The sequence below is a fragment of the Giraffa tippelskirchi genome, chromosome X (assembly GCF_054371585.1).
Source record: "Giraffa tippelskirchi isolate mGirTip1 chromosome X, T2T-mGirTip1v1.2.pri, whole genome shotgun sequence".
Classification (NCBI taxonomy): Eukaryota; Metazoa; Chordata; class Mammalia; order Artiodactyla; family Giraffidae; genus Giraffa; species Giraffa tippelskirchi.
In genome coordinates, this window is record NC_137289.1 from 52,700,278 (window position 1) to 52,718,642 (window position 18,365).

General features: G+C 40.7%; 1 pseudogene; it reads right to left on the reverse strand.

Annotated features, from left to right (window-relative positions):
* Window positions 1-12,004: 12,004 nt before the first annotated feature.
* On the reverse strand, window positions 12,005-16,284 carry LOC145535400 (thymosin beta-15A-like; annotated as a pseudogene).
* Between the last annotated feature and the right edge of the window lie 2,081 nt (window positions 16,285-18,365).

Consider the following 18,365-nt stretch of genomic DNA (forward strand, 5'->3'; position numbering starts at 1 on the left):
GTTGCTGTTATGTGTGAATTCCTGTTAGGAAACCTAACCCACTAGTATATTTTTATTGGGCTAAGTGTGTTTGACATTTAGTGAATCCGATAATCAAATACAGGCATTAGGAAACCACTTTTACAATTGCACTTTGGTGATCTCAAATCTCCATTTGGAAATTAATTCAAGTGAAGAATGTATAATGAATTATTTCCCTTAACCACACTCCAATATCATGCAAGGACAGCTTCTTATGCTTTTCCTTCTCCCTAAATGTTTTCCTCAAACCTGTCCCATTTATGACTCTGTGGATATGCACTTTTCACAATTGAGAAGGATGGATTACAGCTATAATGTCAGGTGTTGGAGGACCCAAAAAAGAAGAGGACCATGAGGTATATGAGAAAACTCTGTGTCCCTAACCTAGAAAAATTAGATCTTCAGACCAGGTCTGTCTGAGTTCCTTTCACCAAGAAATCTGTACTTACATTCTCCTTGCTATCTACCTGTGTGTTTCTTTGTCTATATACATGGCCCTACAAGTGGAAGAGGATGTCTATAATGGTTAGAAATTTCAGTCCACTTTAGTGTGAAAGCTGTGGCATGCAGTATAAGATTCCACTGAATAGTGGGTGCCCCTCTACTAGTGGTAAGTAAAGAGCAAATCAATCCTAAGACAATCACCATAGTATAGTGAACAAAACACTTATTTCTATGGCCATACCCTGTGTATGGCACCCAAAAACATCTCAAGAAGCTTTTCTTTGATTTCAGTGGCTATTGGATTCAGGAGTATAGCTCATCCCTGAGTACTCCTTCCAATGAGAGGTCCTGTCTGTTTCCCCCTCCTCTTGATGTGATGAAGCCTGTGATTATTTTGAGCAATGAGTAAAATATGGTGGAAATTATATCATGCCAATTACAGGGCTAAGTTTTAAGAAGGAATGTCCTTCTACCTTGCTGTTTGAAGACATAGGGCTACCATGGAAAAGGTCAGTCTGTCCTGCTGGACTGCTCCACAAGAAAAGAGGCCCCTTTCAGCACCAGGTATGTGTGTGAAGGTTGCCTGGAACTTTGCAATGTAGCTTAGGTATCGGGTGATTATCACTGAGTGATCTTAGGATGGTTTATATTTTTAAGGGATATTTACATTTCACATTTGGAAATTGTGTAAAAAAAATTTAAAATCTTCCCATTATAAATTGTAATATACAAAGTTATGTTAAACAGTATTTTAAATACTCAGATGTGCTTGAAAAGTGGCTCAAATCAATAGACAGCTGAGACACACACATAATTCTAAATGATTAATTGACTATACCCATAGTGAAAAACTGGACTTTCTTTCTTATAAGAAAGGAAAGACCAATAAAAATTCTAATTTTTCTCCTTAGCTATGGGTGAGGAATAAGATGTTGCCTGGAGATTTGTAACCAAAAGAGTGCCCTGATGTAACTTTGGTATTCTAATTAATACTATCAGCATGGCCCAAATAATTTCTGTTTGCCATCTCATATATATGGAAAATGCAAACCTAATTGCATTGTCTAGAGGAGCTTAAGCCTAATTGAGGCTTCTACAAATATTCCTACAATGAAAGCCCCCTTAAACAAATACAACTTCCCCCTCCAAAATGACAGCATCAGTATAAACAATAAACCAAGATGGAAACCTGTAAAGACTTATAATCAGATACGAAGTACAAAAAACATACTTAACATATTTAAATAGGTGATAAGATATATAAAACATGAGTAATAAATAGCTAATTATCAAAAGGCAAATAAGCTTTCTAATATTGAATATCATAACCACTGGAATAGACAATTAAAGAATTTTAAACAGCTGAGACACAAATGGAGAGAGAATATATGACCTAGAAGATAGATGAAAGAAATACGACAAAATACTTCATAAAGAGTATAAAAGGATTAAATGGAGGTCAAGAAACTTCAGAAATGGACTAAGAAAATACATCTCCTTGGCATACCAGAAGTGACAAACATTCCTTCGAAGTTCCTTTACCATAGTTGTTTTGTCGAAAGTTTTCGCTTTCATCTCAGGTTCAAAGGATTTGTTAACAAAATAAGCCACTTGTTATGTACAAATAAATAATACAAGTATTTATTAGAGAATTATCTAACTTACTTGCAATATACTAACATTAAAAAAAGAGAGAAATAGAGCAGAAGATACCAAATTGGATTTTGACTAACATCCAGACTTAAGCAGAGTTGTGAAGTCCCATGACACAGCACATCTGGAGCTCCAACTGGGAGAAGGTCCCAGGTAGCACTTCCACCCCACGAGTGAGACTTCAAAGGTTGCAGTACCAGTTTTCCCCCTTATAATCCCAGGCTGCAAACTGATTATCATCATCAATATGTGAGCAAAACTACAGCTCTGGTATTTTTCAAATATTTTCCAGTGCTGTTTGCTTTGTTCTGCCAATCTTGGAATGTTGCTAAATCCAGGGAGTGGTTGGCCAGACCTCCTCAGAGGACTGAAATTCCAAGATCCATCTATTACAAAATAGATAATAGATTCTCTTCCACACTCACAACAGATGTGGCTGACACCCACAGCAGTACTCAGGGCAGTGTCCTGGTAGGTCAGAAGCAAGGTCAGAGGCCTGTTCTGCTTTGTTTCTGAAGCCTAAACAAGACTTAATATAATTTCCCTCACAATAGTGTCTATTGGTGTAAATATCACGATTTTTCATGTTGTCTCTAATGTCTTTTTTTTCAAATTAAGTTCTAAGAATGATATGGTCTTTCATGTGCAGGACATGTATGCACTCTCAATGCCCGAGAAAGGGATGCGAAGAAGACAGGTGTGGGCAAAGGAAGAAGTGCATATCTAATGCTGACTCTCCAAAATTATTTTCTGATCCCATACTGAATTCTGAAGTAAAATGAGCCATTAAAGTCACTTCACACTGGTCCAACAGAGTCAGAACTTTATACCACCTCCTTGATCGGTCCTTAGAAGTGGGCCAACTGTAGAAGTACAATGCAGCTCTGTGCAGCTGAGGTACACCTGAAGTGGCTTATGACTAAGGAATAGCAGTAAGTCTGCCCTTGTTGTGGTGTTCTGAGTGGTCCATCTTTGAGTCTGTCAAAGCCTTATCGTGATACTTAGGCTAGGAATGCAACACTATGTGTGTGGTTGTTTACTCTTACTACTTGCTTTTGGCTTCCATTTGTTTATGAAAGGAGATTTACTGTCATAGTCTTTGGCATTGCTCTGTAGATGATGCGTCTTTTTGTTTGCTATTATGATCTATATGCTAACTTTGTAGCTTTACTATGATGTGTCCAGGCGTGCTTCCTGAATCTATGGAAACATAGCCTTCCTAAATTCTGGAAAAGTATCAACAGTTTCTCTATGAATATTATTATTCTAAAATTTAGCCAGGTTACCACTTCTGACATGCCTACAAGATGTACTTAATACCGCCTTAGTATTAAGTCCATTTCTTAAGTCTCTTGCCATCTCTTCAATCTTTTACTACATATATCTTTCTATGAGGTAGTCTATATAATTTCTTTCACCTATATTCTAAATCAACAATTCTTCATCCAGATGTGTATCTTCTGCTGTTTAAAATTTCTTGGAAGAAATTTGTAAGAATACAATAATATTATGGAACTTTAACACCACACTTACAACAACAGACAGATAATTTAGATAGAAAATCAATAAGGAGACAGCAGTAGCCTTCAATGACATGTTAGTCCAGTTGGATGAAATAAATATTTATAGAATATTCCATCCAAAAGCAGCAGAACATACATTCTTTTCAAGTGCACATGGAACATTGTCCAGGATAGACCACATGCTATGCCATAAAAAACCCAAGTCTCAACAAACTTAAGAGAACAGAAATTGTACCAAGCATTTTCTCTAACCACACTGTATGAAATTAGAAAATAATTACATAAAGAAAATGCAAAAACCACAAATACATGGAGACAAAAGAATGTGATAGGAGAAAAACCAATGGATCAGTAAAGAAATCAAAGAGGAAGTTGGAAAATACCTGGAGACAAATGAAAACAAACACACATCTTTCCAAAACCTATGGGATGCAGCAAAAGCAGTTCTAAGAGGAAAGCGTATAGCCATACAGGCCTACCTCAAGAACCAAGGAACATCTCCAATAAAGAACCTAACCTACCATCTAAAGGAATTAGAAAGAGAACAAGCCAAGACCAAGGTCAGCAGAAGGAAGGAAATAATAAAGATCAAATAGGAAATCAATCAAATAGAGACAGGAGAGAAGCAGTAATTTTAAAGGAGCCTAGGTCAGACCCACCTACTGATCTTGGAGTGTCTCTTGGAGAGGCAGAAGAAATCTGGAGCTCACTCTGGGGACATGGATACTGGTGTTAGCAATTTTGGAAAGCTTTTTCTACCACATGGACACTGGTGCTGCCAAGTATCATTTTGACACCTTCCCGCTGGCTTATAAGTCTCAGGACCAAGCCTTGCTCCTGACCACAAGCCTATGGGCACCAGGACTGGATGTTTCAGGTCAAGTAACTGGCCAGGCAGAGACACAGGCCCATCCACCAGCATCCAGTCTGCCTTATGATGCCCTGAGCCCACAGGTGCCACTGGACACAGCCTTGTCCACCAGAGTGCCTAGAATCTGTCCCACACATGAGAGCACAGGCACTAGACCTGGGACACCCAGGCTCTTGCAGTCAGAGCCCCAGGACCCAGCTCTTCTCACCATGGAGCTGGTAGTAGCCCTAGGACAGCTTGGGCCTCAGTCTCACCCACCAGCAGGTCAGCACCAGCTCTAAGATACCTTGGACTCCTCAGCCAGCTGTCCCAGGACCCAGCCCCACTCACCAGTGAACCAGTGTTAGTTTCTGGATACACTAGAGCTTGCAGCCAGCTCTATCTGGAAAGGGCCCCATCCAACAGCAGGTTGAAACTAGATCTAGGCTGCTTTTGGATCCTGTCCAGCAGCTGCTTGAACACCTTGGTCTGTGAGAAAGCCCAAAGTGCTTGTCATTGAACAGATGTTGATGTGCCAAGGACGAGATGCACAGTCAGTGTTTCTGTCCAATTTGGGTTGCTAAAATTGTTACCAAACCAAATTTGGGTCCACTAGCCAGCACAGAGTAAAGCCAATCTACTGCCACCAGGTTGTGGCAAAGGAAAGTACACTGTTTATGGCAAGAATCAAGCAAGGAGCACGGGAAGTTAATACTCAAAAGATCTGAACTCTCTAGTGGCCTTCAGGGAAGAGTTTTTTAAAAAAAGAGTGAGGGAGAGGGTAATAGGGTGTATGACCAGCTCACAGACATTCTTCTGATTGGTTGGTGATGAAGTATAGTGGGAGTGAGCATCATCAACCTACTAGTTCCAACTAGTTTGGGATATATGACCCCAATGCTTGTGGTCAGCATAGAGTTAACTTCTTTCACCTGGTGGGGGTTTCAGTATCCACAAACAGCTCAAAATATATGGCTCAGAATATTATCTATAGCCCTTCAGGAGAAACTGAAGGTCCTTGATTTCGTGTAATGGCCAAACTATTATTATTTTGTCTTGCTTGACTGTTTTCCTTTGTCTCTGTATTTTCTCGCTTCTCTGATTAAGTTTTACTCTTTGGAATTCGGGGAAGACATAGCATGCTAAATTTTTCTGCAAACAAGAGGCAGGTGGAAGACATATGGGGAAGGAGTCTCTCCTCAAATTCCACATAGTGTCCTGCTCGGTTATGGTAATGTGTAATGATACTAATAATGGGCTCACTGGCCCTCAGTCCTGGCTCTCCTTGTCCTAAGGTAAGCACTTGAGGTAGGATGAGCTACCAGACTACTTCCAAAACAGGCTGGAAATACCAGAACTTTCTGCCCCCTCCTTGCTCAGGCATTGTCCCCTTCATGCCTGCACTATTCAGAAAAGCTCCCTCTAATATCCTGTCCTTGCTCATTCTTTCTCTTTAGCTCACAGGCCTCTGCTGAAGGTGAAATCCTGTATGTATTTGGTCTCTACAAAAGGGTTTTATACTTTCTGGATGGGCTCAAGAAAAGTTATTTTTTTGTATATTATTCAGTGTTTGTCTCATTGTTTGGCTGAGAGTGATTCCTTACAAGTTTCTACATCCTAATCCAAAGGAGAATTTTCAAACAATTTGAGAATACAAATAGAAAACTTGACACAGTTAACCAAAAATTGAGTTCTAATAATGAATTTAATAATATATCGGAGAGGGCAGTGGCACCCCACTCCAGTACTCTTGCCTGGAAAATCCCATGGACAGAGGAGCCTGGTAGGCTGCAGTCCATGGGGTCGCTGGGAGTCGGACGCGACTGGGCGGCTTCACTTTCACTTTTCCCTTTCATGCACTGGAGAAGGAAATGGCAACCCACTCCAGTGTTCTTGCCTGGAGAATCCTAGGGACGGCAGAGCCTGGTGAGCTGCCGTCTATGGGGTCGCACAGAGTCGGACACGACTGAAGCGACTTAGCATAGCACAAGTCTGAACATACCAATAATGGAATATGGAATAATAACTTCACAATTCAGGGATCTGGAGAAGTAAACTGATATTTTTATACTATTTTTGGTTTCTCATTTATGTATCTTAAGTAATTCTGAATAGGGGATATGTTGAAACAAGTTTAATTGTGGTAACTTTGACTTTTCTTATCAGTTTCTTCACTTTACTTTTTTGTCATTTCCCACATAAAATCTTCTGGATTACTGTACCCTATCTCTTAGACAGTTACAGAATAAAAGAGGTAAATAAAATGTTTACAAAACTGATAATGACCCTAGAGATCACCAGAAAGGCTGAAACAGGAATTATTTCTTGAACTTTCAAATTCAGCTGTTTCTGCAATGTATTTCAGTTCATGCTTATGTTTTACAATGAATTCTGTAATACAGACAATGTTGAAAAACGTTTGAATGGGGTATGCTTGTCGAATTAATACTATTTTCCTAGGGTGGGAATTTATAGTTTGTTATTTAAGCTGTAAAGTCCTTGCTCTAACTGGTATTTTCAGTAGCTAACACTGTTAGATCATGATTACACTTTAGGTGTCTGTTTTCCTCAATCACCCTCTAAAAGTGAAAAATTACATATTCTCATTCCCCTCCAGGTTTTTAACATCAAATCCCATTTTCCCTCCCTCCTTCCTAGAGGTCATGTGTGTCACTCACCCTTGCATCTCTGCTTCATGGCCCATATGGTGCAGTTGTAACACTCGTGTATTGATGCCTGTATTTTACTATTGGATTCACTAAATGTAAAACACACCGAACACAATAAAAACATCCTAGTTCATTCACAGGAATTCATACATAATATATCTTTCTGACCAGCGTGCCAGAAAAGTTCTGAAAAACATTTGTGTATCATATGGGCAGACACTGAGATACTGAAGCAGCAACAATGAACACTACAGAAATTATGTCATTTTGTAAAAAACTATTTTTTTAACTAATTTATTCTTTATTTAAGGATAAACACTATTTTTCTTATGGGTCCACAGTTCAGTTTTGAATCTGTACTGGCTCTGCAGTGAGCTTTTCGCTTCCAAAACTATATCCTAGTTGTATAAGACCATGTCAAGGTCCCATCCAGAGAAATTTAATTGCAGTTGATATGGTGGAAGTTTTTCCTGATAATCCTTGGGAACCATATCACTGTTTCTAATTCTTGCTTAAGATTTTTCTAGAGGATTTCCCTGGTTGTCCAGTGGCTGAGACTCTGCACTCCAAAGGAGGGGTCCCGATTTCAATCCTGGGTTGGGGAGCTAGATCGTGCATGCCACAACGAAGAACTGCTGTAGCCAACTAAATGAATAAAAAATGATCTTTCTAATATTCCACAAACATAATGATTAATAACCCTGATAAGGGGACTTATTTATTATAAATCTGTACTGCAATGATCCCAAAGAGATCTGAAGTGTGTAGCTGTAGGCCTAGAAACACTAGATGCAGTATTCACTTGCTGGTGGGAGGAGCCATGGCCTAGGGGTGTCCTGAAGCTGGTGTCAGCCCATAGGTAGGTCGGGCCAAATTCTAGGGCCAATGACTGAGCAGCCCAAAGTATCCTTGGGGTCCTGGGGATGGCACCAGCCATGAACTGAGAATTTCCAGGTGTACCACCTGGATTTAGAAAAGGCAGAGGAACCAGAGATCAAATTGCCAACATCTATTGGATAATAGAAAAAGTGAAAGTGTTAATCGCTCAGTCATGTCCAACTCTTTGTGCCCCCATAGACTGTAGCCACAAGGTTCCTCTATCCACGGGAGTTTCCAGGCAAGAATACTGGAGTAGGTTGCCATTTTCTTCTCCAGGGATCTTCCCAACCGGGGGATTGAACCTGAATCTCCTACATTGCAGACAAATTCTTTACTGTCTGAGCCATCAAGAAGATAGAAAAAGCAAGGGAATTAAAAAAAAAACAAGCTTCTACTTCTGCATCATTGACTACACTAAAGCCTTTGAATGTGTGGATCACAACAAAGTGTGGAAAATTCTTAAAGTAATGGAAACACCAGACCACCTTAACTACCTCCTGAGAAGTCTGTATACAGGTTCAAGAAGCAACAGTTAGAACTGGACATGGAAAAACGGACTGGTTCAAAGTTGGGAAAAGAGTACATCAAGGCTGTACAGTGTCACCTTGCTTTTCTAACTTCTATGCAGAATACATCATGTGAAATGCCAGGCTGGATGAATCACAAACTCAATCAAGATTGCCAGGGAAAATAACAATAAAATCACACATGCATATGACACTACTCTAATGGCAGAAAGTGGTGAAGAAGTAAAGAGCCTCTTGATGACGGTTAAAGAAGAGACTGGAAAAGCTTGCTTAAAACTCAACATTCAAAAATTTAAGATCATGGCATCTGGTCCCATCACTATGGCAAATAGATGGGAAAACAATGGAAACTGTGACAGACTTTATTTTCTTGGACTCCAAAATCACTGTGAACAGTGACTGCAACCATGAAATTAAAAGATACTTGCTCCTTGGAAGAAAAGCTTTCACAAACCTATACAGCACATTAAAAAGCAGGGATGTCACTTTGTCAACAAAGGTGAGTCTTGTCAAAGCTATGGTTTTTCCAGTAGTCATGTACAGATGTTAGATTTGGACCATAAAGAAGGCTGAGCGCCAAAGAATTGATGCTTTTGAACTGTGCTGCTGGAGAAAACTCTTGAGAGTCCTTTGGACTGTAAGATTAAGCCAGTCATTCCTAAAGGGAATCAACAATGAATGTTAATGGGAAGGACTGGTGCTGAAGCTGCAGATCCAATACTTTGGCCACCTAGTCAGAAGAGCCGGCCCATTGGTAAAGACCCTGAGCTGGGAAAGATTGAAGGCAAAAGGAGAAGGAGGTGGCAAAGGATGGAGATGGTTAGTTAGAGTCACCAACTCAATGGACATGAATTTGAGCAAACTCTGGAGGATAGTAGAGGACAGAGGAGCCTGCCATGCTATAGACCATGGGGTCAAAAAGAATCAGATTCAACTTAGCAACTGAACAACAACTCTAAGCCCTGTGATTGTGTCACCTCATTGATATTTCAGCAGAAGTTTTGCTTAGGAACATTTATGCTATTGCAAAGACCATAGTTTTCACTTCCTATAAACCCAATGATTATTCAAGAATGTCATCTCTTAGAAGGGAGTGGTAAGGTAATACTCAAGGTTGCAAAAAGCAACAGCATAATCCCCTTTAGTCAGAAAATATATGATTATTAATAGACCACAGTCCAGATGCTTAGGCACTTAAATGCTAACATGTCTAATTGGTAGGATTATAGGTGATTGGTTCTTATAAATTTCAAGTGATAAATGTATCATTTTAGGGCAGCCATCTGGACTCACCTATTTATTTGTTTTCTTGATTATATTAGTCAGCTAGGCTTGCCATAACAAAATACTGTCGACTAGGTGGCATAAACAACAGAAGTTCACTTTCTCACAGTTCTGGAGGATGGAAATCTGAGAGTCAAGATCTAGCAGTGTCAGTTTCTGGTGAAAGCTCTCTTTCTGTCTCACTAGTGGTCATCTCCTTGTTGGGTCCTCATATGTAGGGGAAAGTTCTGATATCTCTTCCTCTTCCATATGGCCACAGTCCTATCCAATTATGCCCCTCCCCATCTCAATTAATTACATAAATACCCTATCTCCAGATCCAGTCACTCTTGGGGTTCGGTCTTCAACATATTAATTTTTTGGAGGGGAGCCAACTCGGTTCATAGCACCTGTGCTCACCACAAACACCAAAAATACTTGGTCCATAAAACAGTGAATTCTGTTCTGGACAAGAACCAGGCCAGAAGTTCTGTGCTGAAGCTCATTAGCAGGTATTAGATGTCTGAGCTGAGGCCCAATGAAAGATGTGATGTGCTTAGTAAAGCAGGTGTTAGCAAGTGTCTCTTCTCCCTTCCCATCCAAACCCAGCCTTTCATGTCCCCTGACTTTAGTTGAAAAGCACTTTCCAAAAAGAAAGAAGAGTCCACCAAAAATTCTAGCCCTTATACACCTTAGAAGATCAAATCAGACCCTTGGTTTTCATTTCCTCATTTCTGAGACAAAGGGGCTAGTGCACATGACCTCTTCTCCCAAGGCTCTCTATCTCTAAGATTCCAACTTTCATGAAAAGCACTTAGTACCACTGTTGGGGGCACACATATTGAATAATATCCTGCAAACTGAAAAGGAAATATGACAACAACAACAAAAAAAAACAGAGGGAACAATGTCATAAAGTTCAATTATGAAGTTCACGGTGGGTAACTTACATACAGGAACAAAGGATAGGGTGGACAGATAATCCAGAGACATTCGCAGCTGCACTGCAAACTGATCTCCAAAAAGGGTACAAGAGAATTCAAAGGGGCCAAAGCTAAAAGTAGAATCTGACTACCAAGACAGAAGCACAGGTGCAGCAACTGGAATCGGGGTTCCTCCCCTCAGGGGTTTCATGACCTTTAACCATCTACGTCAGCAAAAACCATTCTTGCAGGTTTCATATCAGATGCAGAGAAGGCAATGGCACCCCACTCCAGTACTCTTGCCTGGAAAATCCCATGGATGGAGGAGCCTGGTAGGCTGCAGTTCATGGGGTTGCTACGAGTTGGACACAACTGAGCGACTTCACTTTCACTTTTCACTTTCATGCATTGGAGAAGGAAATGGCAACCCACTCCAGTATTCTTGCCTGGATAATCCCAGGGATGGGGGAGCCTGGCGTGCTGCCATTCATGGGGTCGCACAGAGTCAGACACGACTGAAGCAACTTCGAAGCAGCAGCAGCAACATATCATATGAAGGCAAGGGCAAAAGCTGATAGGGTACTCATCTGGCTTGGACTCACTTCTTGTAAATTAGGCTAAAGCTCAATCATGTGAAAAGGGAGGAGGTTAGGACTGTGTGGCTTAAGATGGAACTGACAAAATGGAGTTGGTATGGTTCAGCCACACAATCTCCAAGTCAGGACCCACTTGATCTAGACAGAGAGGGGCCTTTCCCATGTGCCAAATCCCCTAAAATAGCTTTCCTGCACTCATTTTATTTGGTTGAAAAGTACCTTTGTGTACTTTCATTCCTTAGAAGACCACCAGAAATGAACCACAGGAGCCCATGATAAATCTATTGGTTATATTTATTATTTTAATGCTTCATTAGAAATGAAAAAAAATTGTGAGAAGATGCAAAACCATGGAACCTAAGGATTATGAAGCAATAGAGGGAATCACTGCAGAAAGTTAAAAGCAGCTTGTCCTATGGGAGTTCATAGACTATACACAAAGATCATCAATTGTGAAATTATTGACAGCATCTGCCTGTTGGAATTTATGCACCAATGGAACTGTTAAGATGCGGGGACTTTGGCTACCCCTGATTTCTTAGCCAGGGGTTATGGGTGAAAAGACATCAGAAGATACCTAAAATCTCTACAAAGATTTGCCAAAAGCAAAACGCTCAAGCAATGTTGAAATTTGCTCTTGCGAGGAGGTCCCCATTTTACATTTCAGCACACTCTTTCTCCTGCTGGATAGCTGGGGAAAAAACAAATGCACACACACAAAAATATTATGAGGGTAATTTCCTAAGATTAAGTTCAATTATCTTCTTCCAAAAGAGCTCTTTGCCAAGTCATTGGAGGCTGCCATAAGAAAGAAAGTGTTACCGAGGAAACCAGAATTGAAAGAGACACGTGTACCCCAATGTTCATCACAGCACTGTTTACAATAGCCAGGACATGGAAGCAACCTAGATGTCCATCAGCAGACGAATGGATAAGGAAGCTGTGGTACATATACACAATGGAATATTACTCAGCCATTAAAAAGAATACATTTGAATCAGTTCTACTGAGATGGATGAAACTGGAGCCCATTATACCGAGTGAAGTAAGCCAGAAAGAAAAACACCAATACAGTATACTAATGCATATATATGGAATTTGAAAGACGGTAATGATAACCCTATATGCGAGACAGAATAAGAGACACAGATGCATAGAACAGTCTTATGGACTCTGAGGGAGAAGGTGAGGGTGGGACGTTCTGAGAGAATAGCATTGAAACATGTATATTATCATATGTGAAACAGAACACCATTCCATGTTCGATGCATGAGACAAATGCTCAGGGCTGGAGCAATGGGATGACCCAGAGGGATGGGATGGGAAGGGAGGTGGGAGGGGGGTTCAGGATGGAGAACACATGTAAACCCAGGGCTGATTCATGTCAATGTATGGCAAAAACCACTACAATATTGTAAAGTAATTAGCCCCCAACTAAAATAAATAAATTTATTTTAAAAAAATAAATATTTTAAATTAAAAAGAAAGAAAGAAAGTGTTAGTCGCTCAGTCGTGTCCAACTCTTTGCAATCCCATGGCCTGTAGCTCTCCAGGCTCTTCTGAACATGGGATTTCCTAGGCAAGAATACTGGAGTGGATTGCCATTCCCTTCTCCAGGGGATCTTCCCAAACCAGGGATCAAACCCGAGTCTCCTCCATTGCAGGCAAAATCTTTACTGTCTGAGACACCAAGGAGGCTGCCATACCTTCTTTAAATTTAGAATACCAAGGCACTAACCACAAATCCTTGGTGAGGTACGTGTGTGTGCAATGTAATGAACAAAACGTTTGTAGACTCAACTGTAGATTTCTTTTTCCCCATTTGAGAGGTAGATACATGCTGTTTTCATTTTTTCCCCACAGATTGCTCTGAGACTGAGGGGAAAGTGAAGGATTTTCTTCAGATTTATCTATCTCTATACAATTAGAAAGGTATGCCTTTTCAGACAGTCTTGACTAACTTTGAAACTTTCAGGTAAAACTACTTGATAAAACGTTTCCCTTGGCTTGGAGTTTCTCCAGCAGGCTGTAAGTGAGGAGGGCCAGATTGATCCCTTGATCCCTGGGAAACTTGAGTATACCCAATATCTAAACTAATTATCTCACCTCATCCTGTCATTAGGTAGAGAAGGCCAAAGCCATAGTTTGCATGATTCATTAGGGATGAGATAAAAGACCCAAAACGCTAGATGCAGAAAAATGACAAGTAGCCAAATTTGGACAAAACTCTTATAGTTCTAATGCTATGTCCAATATTTTAAGATTGGTTTTAATGTGATTCTTAGTAACGTGCCAATGAAAAATCAGCTTTTATATTCCCTCATTACTACTAAGGCCTATATTTTAAAATTAATTAATTTATTTTAATTGGAGGCTACTTACTTTACAATATTGTAGTGGTTTTTGCCATACATTGACATGAATCAGCCATGGGTGCACACATGTCCCCCACCCTGAACACCTCTCCCACCTCCCTCCGCATGCCATCCCTCAGGGTTGTCCCAGTGCACCGGCTTTGAGTGCCTTGTTTCATGCATTAAACTTGGACTTGTGATCTATTTCATATATGGTAATATACAAGTTTCAATTCTGTTCTCTCAAAGCATCCCACCTTCGCCTTTTCCCACAGACTCCAAAAGTCTGTTCTTTATATCTGTGTCTCTTTTGTTGTCTTGCATATTGGGTCATTGTTACCATCTTTCTAAATTCCACATATATGTGTTAATATATTGTATTGGTGTTTTTCTTTCTGACTTACTTCACTCTGTAAAATAGGCTCCAGTTTCATCCACCTCATTAGAACTGATTCAAATGTGTTATTTTTAATATTCCATTGTGTATATGTACCACAACTTTCTTATCCATTTGTCTGCCACTGGACATCTAGGTTGCTTCCATGTCCTAGCTATTGTAAACAGTGCTGCGATAAACATTGGGGTACACGTGTCTCTTTCAATTCTGGTTTCCTTGGTGAGTATGCCCAGCAGTGGGATTGCTTGGTCATATGGCAGTTCTATTTCCAGTTTTTTAAGGAATATCCAGTGTTCTTCATAGTGGCTGTACTAGTTTTCATTCCCACCAACAGTGCAAGAGGACTCCCTTTTCTCCACACCCTCTCCAGCGTTTATTGTTTGTAGAATTTTTTTAAAATTAATTAATTTATTTTAATTGGAGGCTAATTACTTTACAATACTGTAATGATTTTTGCCATACACTGACATGAATCAGCCATGCGTGTACATGTGTTCCCCAACCTGAACCCCCCTTCCCGCCTCCCTCCCCATCTTATCCCCATAGCAGCCATTCTGACCGGCATGAGATGATACCTCATTGTGGTTTTGATTTGCATTTCTCTGATAATGAGTGATTTGAGCATCTTTTCATGTGTTTGTTAGCCATCTGTATGTCTTCTTTGGAGAAATGTCTGTTTAGTTCTTTGGCCCATTTTTTGATTGGGTCGTTAATTTTTCTGGTGTTGAGCTGCATGAGCTGCTTGTATATTTTCGAGATTAGTTCTTTGTCAGTTGCTTCATTTGCTATTATTTTCTTCCATTCTGAAGGCTCTTTTCACCTTGCTTATAGTTTCCTTTGTTGTGCAAAAGCTTTTACATTTAATTAGGTCCCATTTGTTTATTTTTGCTTTTATTTCCATTACTCTGGGAGGTGGGTCATAGAGGATCCTGCTGTGATTTATGTCAGAGAGTATTTTGCCCATGTTTTCCTGTAGGAGTTTTATAGTTTCTGGTCTTACGTTTAGATCTTTAACCCATTTTGAGTTTATTTTTGTGTATGGTGTTAGAAAGTGTTCTAGTTTCATTCTTTTACAAGTGGTTGACCAGTTTTCCCAGCACCACTTGTTAAAGAGATTGTCTTTTCTCCATTGTATATTCTTGCCTCCTTTGTCAAAGATAAGGTGTCCATAGGTGCATGGATTTATCTCTAGGCTTTCTATTTTGTTCCATTGATCTATATGTCTGTCCTTGTGCCAGTACCATACTGTCTTGATGACTGTGGCTTTGTGGTATAGTCTGAAGTCAGGTAGGTTGATTCCTCCAGTTCCATTCTTCTTTCTCAAGATTGCTTTGACCATTCAAGGTTTTTTTTTTTATTTCCATACAAATTGTGAAATTATTTGTTCTAGTTCTGTGAAAAATACCATTGATACTTGATAGGGATTGCACTGAATCTATAGATTGCTTTGGGTAGTATACTCATTTTCACTATATTGATTCTTCCAATCTATGAACATGGTATATTTCTCCATCTATTTATGTCATCTTTGATTTCTTTCATCAGTGTTTTATAGTTTTCTATATATAGGCCTTTTGTTTCTTTAGGTAGATTTATTCCTAAGTATTTTATTCTTTTCGTTGCAATGGTGAATGGAATTGTTTCTCTAATTTCTCTTTGTTTTCTCATTGTTAGTGTATAGCAATGCAGGCTTATTTTGCAAGGACTACTTCTATAATCTAAGTAAAAAGGCAACTATTTGCTATTTTCTAATGTTACATTGGGCTTCCCTGGTGGATCAGAAGGTAAAGAATCTGTCTGCAGTGCAGGAGGCATAGGTTCAATCCCTGGGTCAAGAAGATCCCCTGGAATAGCAATGGTAATTCACTCCAGTATTCTTGCCTGGAGAAGTCAAAGGGCAGAAAAGCCTCAGGAGCTACAGTTCTTGGAGTTACAAAGAGTCAGACATGACTGAATGACTAACATAATGTTACATTAAATAATTGGTACCCTATTGTTTACTTTGTGGCAAAATTTACTAGAAGCATGTATTTACCAAACCTATTAATTTTCACCATTATTTTTCTCAAATAGAAACTCCTCAAACTTTCCTTTGAGGGAAGAGGAATTTTCCTTTAGTATTAGTTTTCTTCAGTTTGGACCTGTCAGACTTCTCTATTTCAGACAAGTCTGGCTTATCACTCATGTTGACCAAAAGACAGAAAAGAAATATTAAAAAATAACTGCCCTGGTAGAACTATTATCATACTAATGAGTAAGAGCCAAAATTCTCACATTTAATGTCAATATGAATTTTACCTGCTGATTTTCAAAAGACAAACAGCAACAGATCTTAGAAGAGTCATGTTTTTATTAGAATACCTTTTATTCCACATCATTATTCCATTTCTGAAGATAGTAAATGCCATTGCATCAAGTGCACTAGAAACAAAGATGTTCTAGAAGCCAGGAGCCAATAAGTCTGACTCTTTTAAAATCACAGCAAAGGTAAAATGGAGGTGATACAAACACATGAGAAGATCGGGATAGAATAAAAAATAAGGACTGGGTTTGACCAACTAATGAATTTGTAACAGGAGATAGCACTATTTGAGCACCTTCACTTTGTATTCAATTACTTTGAGAGGGGGACATTTTTCTTGGAGGATGGAAGAAGCATACAAATGTAGCATTAATTGGACTAGTTTCTTTCTATTTCCTCTGCTCAAAGACAGGAGACTAAGGGGCTACAATAAGAGGAGGGATTAAATCCAATCAAAACTAATTACATATCTCACAATACCTCCTTGTGGGACTGGTTTGTAAATACTGTAAGATGGCACAGCTAATTATGATCAAACCAAGAACTTTAGCAGAATGGGATAAACCAAACAGAGTCGATTTTTATTTTACCATGTTTTCTCCTCAAGAAGAGAGAGGAGGAGATGAAGCTAGGAGATTAGGTGCCCAGTGATCATTCTGGGTTTGTCCAAAGGCGACAATAGGAGACCTCTGAGCCCAGAAAGCAGAGCTCTCCTGCCCGTGTCTGGTCTCACCCCGGTGGACTAAGACACTTCTAGTGCCCAGATGAGAATGGAGAGGCCCCCAAGCAACCAGATGTCCCGAATATGCCTCCCCTCCGTCTTGGTCACCCTAGGACCCTCCTGGACAAGCATTCAGCTGCCAATCTCCAGAGGTGGGGAAACAGGGACTTTAAATAAAAAATAACAGGGCCAGGCCCATAAGCCACTTTGTTAGCAGCAGTTTGCTTACATTTTAAAATAACTACTATCATTGTTGGGAGCCCAGTCCAACCTAACAGTCACAGGAGGGCGGGGAGTGAAGGGCCAGTCCCAGAGGGCCCATTCCGAGTCCCAAACTCTTCGTCCCCTCAGCATAGGACCTACAGCCGCAGTGGACGGCTGCTCCTGGGGCTCCCGCCTCGGACCTGTCAGGGACCGACCCGGGAAGGATCCGAATCCCTCTCAGAAGGCAGCGCTGCGAAGACAAAGGGGTTGACTTGCCAGGAGGCGCCGCCTCTACAAATCGCCCATCCTTATGTCCGCCCCTCCAATTCCTGCAGGCCTGATTCGTCTGCCCCGCAGCCACCACGCCCTCCCGTCCCCATAGTCCTCTGGGTCCGGCGGGGATGCACGTTCTCACTTGAAGGCTGGAAGATCAGAGAAAGGTAAAGAGCTGCACTGACACCGCTTAGCACTCTAGACGAGGTTAGCCTTCCTGCGAGGAACCCATCAGGTATATGGTGCGTGACAGGGTCCGCTCCAGTCCTCTTTGATTGGCCAAGAAATCCTAGACCCACCTCCTCGCCCCTCCCACCGCTTTAGCCTTGCGGGCCTGAGTCCACTATCTCTCCTCTTCTCAGGACTTCACCCCTGCAACCGGGTGTTGGTAACTTCATACCAGATTCGCCTCCCCAGATTCCATCCAAACTCTGATTCCTTCACGGATTGTTGACTGACCTACTTCCCATGCTTCTCTCACTACTTTCGTCCTGAAGGTCCACTTCCCTTCCTCCCAAGTATACTCAACTCCTCCACAATAACAGGGGCCTCTACAACAAGCCGGAGAAGGCAACGGCAACCCACTCCGGTACTCTTGCCTGGAAAATCCCATGGACTGAGAAGCCTGGTAGGCTGCAGTCCATGGGATCGCGAAGAGTCGGACACGACTGAACGACTTCACTTTCACTTTTCACTTTCATGCATTGGAGAAGGAAATGGCAACCCACTCCATTGTTCTTGCCTGGAGAATCCCAGGGACGGGGGA